At 44.1% G+C, this 9,888-nt stretch overlaps 1 pseudogene; it reads right to left on the bottom strand.

The window, feature by feature from the left end:
* LOC129834132 (hepatic triacylglycerol lipase-like) lies at positions 1-3,938 on the bottom strand (annotated as a pseudogene).
* Positions 3,939-9,888: the final 5,950 nt, after the last annotated feature.

The raw sequence follows: 9,888 nt of genomic DNA, 5'->3' as shown, positions 1-9,888 counted from the left end.
CTACACGCTTTCCTGCTTGTTAAGGAAGGAGTTCTGACATTCTACAGTATTTCCTAAGTACATGGAAGAGTGGGTTTTGTCTGTAAGGGACATGGGACACCATTGTGTGCACTTACGTTTGTAGGGCATGTGAGAGCGGGTCTTGTGGTAGAGCTTCTTGCTGGCGACACTGCGCACCCTCCTGACATTATAGCCCAGTGTGTTACATTTGTTCTTGTGGCAGTCCAGGCAGGTACCCTTCTCAAAGGCGTTGTCATCACTGCATCTGTAGGCCATGATCTGCTTGTCTTTGTTCATAAGGGAGTCGATGAACAGGTAGACTGAACGCTCATGGGCACATTTCACTGTCTGCTCAAAACCTAGGAGAGAAAGAGTGGAACTGTGAGTGGAATTTTAAAAGGGGCAGGTAATAAGATTGTAACACATGAATGGGGCATTCAAACTTTGGACTCAAATGTTCCCCTTTGTGATCAGGTCACTGCATCATTCTAGCCCTGGTTAAACGAACTGGGACTGAGGCTATTCAGAACTGTGTCTGTGCCAGCCTTCAATCTTTTCCTCTCCTCAGAATACAGACTACGCCTTAACAAGATCCTGATTATACTTTTTAGTGGTCATTATTTGGGGATTGGTCATTATCCCCAAAGCAGATGATGTCCTGTCACTTCTCTGGGTAAAAAGGCCTGTCTACCTCTTTATGTCTGTGAGCAGACTGATCTGAGACCTGTCTTCAGGCCTTCTTCTCCTGAGGAGATCTCATCATAGCCTGGAGGCAGAATGCAGAGTAGACGGACAGGGCTGAGGGAGACGTATTTGGCTAATTAACTCATGAGGCTGACAGATGCTTTAATGTGCTTCTGTCTTTCATGTAAGAAAAAAAAACGTTTTTGATGGAATCCCCTGAAATCCCACCACCACTTATTTCGGACTATTGGGAATTCTATTCATATTCAGCAGAGCAGCGTGAATATAAGATGAGGCACTGCTTTCACACGATACTGCTTGATTATTTTAGTTTGTGCCTCTCTGCAAGGTAAATGGTAATGGTTTACTTTGATCAAAAATAGCTCTTCCCCTTAATATACCCTACCAATATTTTTCTATATGCCAAATGACTCTCCCCTCCCCACTCCACCACTGCGACAGATTCACCATTGATTCCATGCAAGGCAATATGTTCCATTAAGCTCTGGAAAGGGTGGCATTCTGGTTGGAAGTCACCCCCGTTGGGGTAGAAGTCAACATGTGCCACAGGCTGCTTGATGCCCACACTCAGCCCCATGCGTTCTTGAGTGTAGGTGTGGATGGAATCCACAAATAGGGCATCATCAGTGGACAGTCTGTCTGATGCTGCCATGCCCTCAAACAGGGGACCTGCTGGATCCAGACCTGGACAAAGAAACACAAAGGATCTCAGGCTTTTCACCAGAGTGGCATTAGACTTGGATACTTCTATAAGAATTGTACTCTAATGCATTATTTAGCCATGAAATGGTGTGACAAAATATTTACAGAGAGTAGCAAGTCTCTCCAGTGATTCGTCCAATCTTTCCAGGTCCTCCCAGGTAGCTTCCATCAAATCCAGAGACGTGAGCACCAAGACTGTATCAAATCAGATCAACTTTCTCTGCAGGAAACTGGTAAAAGTCCTGACACACAAAGATCACTATTATTTTAGTGTTGATGTGAAAAGGAGGTGATGATGTGGCATTATTGTCTTTTGTAGGAGACATTATATCTCCTAAAGAACTTGTCTTCATATTTCTGTCACACAAACAGTACTTTGCTATGACAGTCCTTGTTGAACACGTTGAACACTTTTCTGACTCTCACCTGCAGCCACTGTAGCAGGAATGCTATGTCCTTCCCCACTGCCCTAGTGTTCTGGGCTGCGTTAGGGTAGGTCATATTGGCCTGTAAAAGTCAGTCAGTGACGATCACATTGACATCTCCAAGACGGGTCTTCAGAGCAGAAGCAAGAACGGGCACCCAGCTCTCCATCAGAGCGTTTATCTTGGAAAAAGATAAATGGGTTTTAGTCTCATTTGTAGGGTTGCAAAGGGAGGGTATCTTACTGGAATCCTTCTACGTTTACCAGTAAACTCACAGAATTTTGGTAACTTTCAAGGTTTTTGGGGGGAATTTTATCAGTTGACATCTAGTTGCCTTTTTGGGTACTCCAGACTATCACAGGTGTGCATAATTGTTTCTGTCCCTCTATGTGGCCTTATCACATGTCAAATATATCAAATAATCAAATAACATAGTTTTAAAATACAAAGCTGTTAATTAATCATTATCATAAATTTAAACCATCAACTTAGTGAATACCATTGATGTTTAATATGAGGGTTTCAGCATGAAATATCTTTTTTTTTAAAATTACACACTTTTATTTACTTAAATATGTCAATATGTATTTTGTCGCCAAACTGGTAGCAGTTGTGAAAAAATAAATAGTTGGAAGAGTTGCAGAAGTAATTGAAAAATAATGTCATTGCTGATTGGATGCTTTTTTCATATTTTCTTTTCTCCATTTTCTTTCTTGAACACAACCACTAAAAACTCATGGATAATATGGGCACAAATATAAAACATGTATTCTATATATGAATACATTTATACAAGTTATTAAAGTATAAATTACAAAAGTTACCATATATTACCTGTTCATTACCAAAATGATAGAAGATTCCGGTAACTTTGTAATTCACCTGTTGCTTTGCAACCCTACTCATTTGGCTCACGTTTTGTTGTAAGGGACCATAGCAAATCTATATAACTTAATTCCCCCCAACTTACTACAGTTTCCATCACATTTACCGGCCTGCATCTGAAGTGCAGAACAACAACTGAGTAAAATAAGGAGAACTGCCACCATATTATATCTGGCCCTCCACTGCATATCATTGGGGGAATCTACCATCTATTCGTGATGTGTTTTACATAGGAGCTAATGGCCATGTTGTGTACGTGTCATCACTAGTTGAGCCAGGAGGAGTGGAGAGAACAGGCCGTACCGACCATCCGTGGGTGATGATAATGAGAGGATGACTGCTGTTGAAACCACAGGAGGTCCGAGTATGAGGTCTGAAAGCCTCCACCGTGCACCAGTCCTCCATGTCTTTACACCCTCAGAGTAGAGCTTGAAGACTGTGTTGGTAATGTGAGGCATCTTCATTCTCAGGACAGGCTTCAGGTCCACTACAAATGTAAACGAAATATATAAACACGGTCAATGCAGAGTAATAATAGAGGAAAAAAGGTATAATGTTTTAGGATATATATATATATTTGACAATAATGTGTTTTGAAGTACAACAGCAGATTATTGTGTATAGAGTGGTAGAACAAGCATTGACATGCATGTGCATTTCATACATACCTGATTATTGAACAGCACAGGATTCAAACTCATTGATTTAGGAATTGATTCCCCTGTCCACTCACCCTCTGCATTGATTTTTTGTTCTGGTAAGTGTTAACTTGTGACTAGAGTCTGTGTATTCCTTGTCTAGTTTGACCGTGAGTGGACACTAGACTAGAGACACTTCCCAATATACAGTATAACTTTGTGTGGTGATGATGTAATCCAGCTTTCATTTGTGATTGCAAGAAATATGAGTTGGGAAACAGCCCTTAGAGATGATAGATTTGTTTTGTTCATACAACTTACTGTATTTTTTGTATATTTTATATATATTTTTTTATTTTAATATGAATATTTTATATTTATATGATATAAATACATTTTAAATATTTGTTATATTTTATATGCACAGTGTTATTTTCGCCAAACTCTCCCTCCACATTGATGTCACTTCAGCCACAACAATGATAGTAATGTAGTAGATCCTTCACAACAGTAATCTATTTTACATCTAACTAGCACTGTTTGTATCTTCATTCTCAGAATTGTTCATTTCACAGTCACCCATTTTGACCCAAATAGGAGAGTTATTACTTGAACAACATGCACTCGGGCATTCAGAAAATAAGCACATCCCCTATAAATAGATATTAACCAATTGAATTAATCTCTGGTGGGTTTCCACCAATGATTGAAATATACACTACCGTTCAAAAGTTTGGGGTCACTTACAAATGTCCTTGCTTTTCAAAGAAAAGCACATTTTTTGTCCATTAAAAATAACATCAAATTGATCAGAAATACAGTGTAGACATTGTTAATGTTGTAAATGACTATTGTAGCTGGAAACGGCAGATTTATTATGGAATATCTACATAGGCATACAGAGGCCCATTATCAGCAACCATCACTCCTGTGTTCCAATGGAACGTTGTGTTAGCTAATTTGCGTTAGCGTTGTGTTAGTTAAACACCAGTCTCAACGTCAACAGTGAAGAGGCGACCCCCGGGAGGCTGGCCTTCTAGGCAGAGTTGCAAAGAAAAAGCCATATCTCAGACTGGCCAATAAAAAGGAAAGATTAAGATGGGCAAAAGAACACAGACACCGGACAGAGGAAATCTGCCTAGAAGGCCAGCATCCCAGAGTTGCCTCTTAGCTGTTGACGTTGAGACTGGTGTTTTGCTATTTAATGAAGCTGCCAGTTGAGGACTTGTGAGGTGTCTGTTTCTCAAACTAGGCACTCTAATGTACTTGTCCTCTTGCTCAGTTGTGCACCAATCTGAGATAGGGCTTTTTCTTTGCAACTCTGCCTAGAAGGCCAGCATTCCGGAGTCGCCTCTTCACTGTTGATGTTGAGACTGGTGTTTTGCTGGTACTATTTAATGAAGCTGCCAGTTGAGGACTTGTGGGGCGTCTGTTTCTCAAAGTAGACACTCTAATCTTGCGTACTTGTCCTCTTGCTCAGTTGTGCACCAGGGCCTCCCACTCCTCTTTCTATTCTGGTTTGAGCCAGTTTGCGCTGTTCTGTGAAGGGAGTAGTACACAGCGTTGTACGAGATCTTCAGTTTCTTGGCAATTTCTCGCATGGAATAGCCTTCATTTCCAAGAACAAGAATAGACTGACGAGTTTAAGAATAAAGTTCTTTGTTTCTGGCCATTTTGAGCCTGTAATCGAAACCACAAATGCTGATGGTCCAGGTACTCAACTAATCTGAAGAAGACCAGTTTTTTTTATATAATCAGCAATATAGTTTTCAGCTGTGACAACATAATTGCAAAAGGGTTTTCTAATGATCACTTAGGCTTTTAAAATTATAAACTTGGATTAGCTAACACAACGTGGCATTAGAACACAGGAAGGATGGTTGCTGATAATGGGCCTATGTAGATATTCCATAAAAGAAATCTGCCGTTTCCAGCTACAATAGTCATTTACAACATTAACAATGTCTACACTGTATTTCTGATCTGTTTTATGTTATTTTAATGGACGAAAAATGTGCTTTTCTTTAAAAAATAAGGACATTTCTAAGTGACCCCAAACTTTATAACATAATGTACACTAAATCAAATTGTATTGGTCACATACTGTCGCGAACGTCGTCAGGGTGGAAATGACCGGACCAAGGTGCAGCGTTGTGAGCGTACATTTATTTTTATTTTGAATGTCGCCAACAAAAACAAGAAACAACAACAACAACAACAACAACAACAACAACAACAAGCCGACCGTGAAGCTGAATAGGGCTATACAGGCCACTAACACAGACAACTACCCAGAACTAAGGTGGAAAAACAGGCTGCCTAAGTATGATTCCCAATCAGAGACAACGATAGACAGCTGTCCCTGATTGAGAACCATACCCAGCCAAAACATAGAAACAGAAAACATAGAAATAAAGAAACTAGAATGCCAACCCTAGTCACACCCTGGCCTAACCAAAATAGAGAATAAAAGCCTCTCTATGGCCAGGGCGTGACACATACACGTGTTTAGCAGATGTTATTGCAGGTGTAGAGAAATGCTGGTGCTTCTAGTTCTGACAGTGCAGCAATATCTAACAAGTAATGTCTAACAATTTCCCAACTCTAGATGACTAACTGTATTGACTAACTGACTCTATTGACTAATGACTAACTGTATTGACCTCACCGTGGGTCCATCTTGGCACTTCCCCACCACAGTAAAATAATATTTTGGAAGCTATAGAAATGCAGTAATTAATAGTCATATTTAGATTTGTTTTTTTGCCACATTCATTCTAATATAGACACCTTAATGCATACTTTGAAATTACAGAATTTGACTGAAACAAAATAATCATAAATGAAAAAATATATAAAAACATTTTCCTTAAAGTATAATTGTAACGGTCCTGACCTGTTTTATGTTGTTTTTGTATGTGTTTAGGTCAGGGCATGTGTTTTGGGTGGGCAGTCTATGTTATCTGTTTCTATGTTGGTTTTGGTTGCCTGGTATGGCTCTTAATTAGAGGCAGGTGTTTTGCGTTCTCCTCTAATTAAGAGTCATATTTAGGTAGGGTGTTCTCACTGTTTGTTTGTGGGTGATTGTCTTCCGTGTCTGTGTCGATGTTACACCATACGGGATTGTTTCGGTTTGTTCGTGCGTTTTTTGTAGTAAGTACTTGTTCGTTCGTTCTGTGTGTGTTATGTCAGTTCGTCGTACGAGTCTGTCTATTTTCGTTTTGTTATTTTGTTAATTTATTTCAAGTATAGTTTGTTTCGTTTTGTCTTATAAATAAAACTCATCATGTTTTCACAACCCGCTGCGCCTTGGCTCGATCACTACTCCTCCTCTTCTTATGAAGAGAGAGAGGAACGCCGTTACAGAATCACCCACCATTCCAGAGCCAAGCAGCGGAGTAATTGGAGTAAGGGACAGGAAAAGAAGGAGCAATGGACATGGGACGATATATTGGACGGAAAGGGTTGCTACACATGGGAGGAGATCCTGGCTGGTAGGGATCGCCTCCCATGGGAACAGCTGGAGGCACTGAGGAGAGCAGAGGCTACCGGAGAGAGGAACCGGAGCTATGAGGGAACGCGTCTGGCACGGAAGCCCAAAAAGCCCGTAAGTAATTCCCAAAAATTTCTTGGGGGGGGGGCTAGGAGGTAGTGGGCCAAGGGCAGGTAGGAGACCTGCGCCCACTTCCCAGGCTTACCGTGGAGAGCGGGAGTACGGTCAGGCGCCGTGTTACGCAGTAGAGCGCACGGTGTATCCTGTACGAGTGCATAGCCCAATGCGGATTATTCCACCTCCCCGCACTGGTAGGGCTAGATTGGGTATTGAGCCAGGTGTCATGAGGCCGGCTCAACGCGTCTGGTCTCCAGTGCGTCTCCTCGGGCCGGCATACATGGCACCGGCCTTACGCATGGTTTCCCCGGTTCGCCTACATAGGCCGGTGCGGGTTATTCCACCTCCCCGCACTGGTCGGGCGACCGGGAGCATTCAACCAGGTAAGGTTGGGCAGGCTCAATGCTCAAGAGTGCCAGTAGCCTCCACGGTCCGGTATTTCCGGCGCCACCTCCCCGCCCCAGCCTAGTACCTACAGTGCCTACACTACGCACTAGGCTACCAGTGCGTCTCCTGAGCCCAGTTCCTCCTCCACGCACTCTCTCTGTAGTGCGTGTATCCAGTTCGGTGCCTCCAGTTCCGGCACCACGCACAAAGCCTCCTGTGCGTCTCCAGAGCCCTGAACACACTGTATCTTCTCCCCCTACTAATCCTGATGTGCTTGTCCTCAGCCCGGTGTCACCAGTGCCGGTACCTCGCATCAGGTATAGAGTGGGCTTTGAGAATACAGTGTGCCCTGTCCCTGCTCCCCGCACTAGTAGGAAGGTGCTTATCCTTAGCCCGGTGCCTCCAGTTCCGGCACCACGCACCAGGTCTACAGTGCGCCGTATCCGGCCAGAGCCATCCGTCTCCCCAGCGCCATCTGAGCCATCCGTCTCCCCAGCGCCATCTGAGCCATCCGTCTCCCCAGCGCCGTCTGAGCCATCCGTCTGCCATGAGCCTGCAAAGCCGCCCGTCTGCCATGAGCCTGCAAAGCCGCCCGTCTGCCATGAGCCTACAGAGCCGTCCGCCAGACAGGAGCCGCTAGAGCCGTCCGCCAGACAGGAGCCGCTAGAGCCGTCCGCCAGACAGGAGCCGCTAGAGCCGTCCGCCAGACAGGAGCCGCTAGAGCCGCCCGCCAGACAGGATCCGCCAGAGCCGCCAACCAGACAGGATCCGCCAGAGCCGCCAACCAGACAGGATCTGCCAGAGCCGCCAACCAGACAGGATCTGCCAGAGCCGCCAGCGAGCCATGAGCAGCCAGAGCCGTCAGAGAGCCATGAGCGTCGAGAGCCGTCAGCCTGCCATGAGCGTCGAGAGCCGTCAGCCTGCCATGAGCGTCGAGAGCCGTCAGCCTGCCATGAGCGTCGAGAGCCGTCAGCCTGCCATGAGCGTCGAGAGCCGTCAGCCTGCCATGAGCGTCGAGAGCCGTCAGCCTGCATAGACCTGCCAGAGTATATCAGCCGGGACCTGCCCCTTGTCCCGGTGTTGCCCCTTGTCCCGGTGCTGCCCCTTGTCCCGGTGCTGGCCGTTTATTTAGGGGATGTGAGTTTTAGGGTGGTCATTGGGAGGGGAAGACAGAAACGGGGAGTGACTATGGTGGTGTGGGGACAGCGTCCAGAGCCGGAGCCACCACCGTGGTCAACTGCCCACCCAGACCCTCCCCTGGACTTTGTGCTGGTGCGCCCGGCGTTCGCACCTTGAGGGGGGGGTTCTGTAACGGTCCTGACCTGTTTTATGTTGTTTTTGTATGTGTTTAGGTCAGGGCATGTGTTTTGGGTGGGCAGTCTATGTTATCTGTTTCTATGTTGGTTTTGGTTGCCTGGTATGGCTCTTAATTAGAGGCAGGTGTTTTGCGTTCTCCTCTAATTAAGAGTCATATTTAGGTAGGGTGTTCTCACTGTTTGTTTGTGGGTGATTGTCTTCCGTGTCTGTGTCGATGTTACACCATACGGGATTGTTTCGGTTTGTTCGTGCGTTTTTTGTAGTAAGTACTTGTTCGTTCGTTCTGCGTGTGTTATGTCAGTTCGTCGTACGAGTCTGTCTATTTTCGTTTTGTTACTTTGTTAATTTATTTCAAGTATAGTTTGTTTCGTTTTGTCTTATAAATAAAACTCATCATGTTTTCACAACCCGCTGCGCCTTGGCTCGATCACTACTCCTCCTCTTCTTATGAAGAGAGAGGAACGCCGTTACAATAATTTGTTTAGATTACTAATGTTACTGTCCCCACTACAACAAAAATACTTAAATACATGTAATTTTGTCCTTGAAACATGTAATTTATTGTTTCTATGTAGAATTCCATTAATTCCTATGGAGGACTGCTCCTACTGGGGAGTGTCAACATGGCCAACCGGTGGCTTCAAAGCCTCTCAATGGCCAATACACAGCATCAGCAATCCAGGGTTTGTATACAGTTGAAGTCGGAAGTTTACATACACCTTAGCCAAATATATTTAAACTCAGTTTTCACCATTCCTGACATTTAATCATAGTAAAAATTCCCTGTCTTAGGTCAGTTAGGATCACCACTTTATTTTAAGAATGTGAAATGTCAGAATAATAGTAGAGAGAATGATTTATTTCAGCTTTTATTTCTTTCATCACATTCCCAGTGGTTAGAAGTTTACATACACTCAATTAATATTTGGTAGCATTGCCTTTAAATTGTTTAACTTGGGTCAAACGTTTCAGGTAGCCTTCCACAAGCTTCCCACAATAAGTTGGGTGAATTGTGGCCAATTGCTCCTGACAAAGCTGGTGTAACTGAGTCAGGTTTGTAGGCCTCCTTGCTCACCCACGCTTTTTCAGTTCTGTCCACACATTTTCTATAGGATTGAGGTCAGGGCTTTGTGATGGCCACTCTAATACCTTGACTTTGCTGTCCTTAAGCCATTTTGCCACAACTTTGGAAGTATGCTTGGGGTCATTGTCCATTTGG

The sequence above is a fragment of the Salvelinus fontinalis genome, chromosome 35 (genome assembly GCF_029448725.1).
Source record: "Salvelinus fontinalis isolate EN_2023a chromosome 35, ASM2944872v1, whole genome shotgun sequence".
NCBI classification, from domain to species: Eukaryota; Metazoa; Chordata; class Actinopteri; order Salmoniformes; family Salmonidae; genus Salvelinus; species Salvelinus fontinalis.
This window is presented reverse-complemented; position numbering and strand designations above follow the sequence as displayed.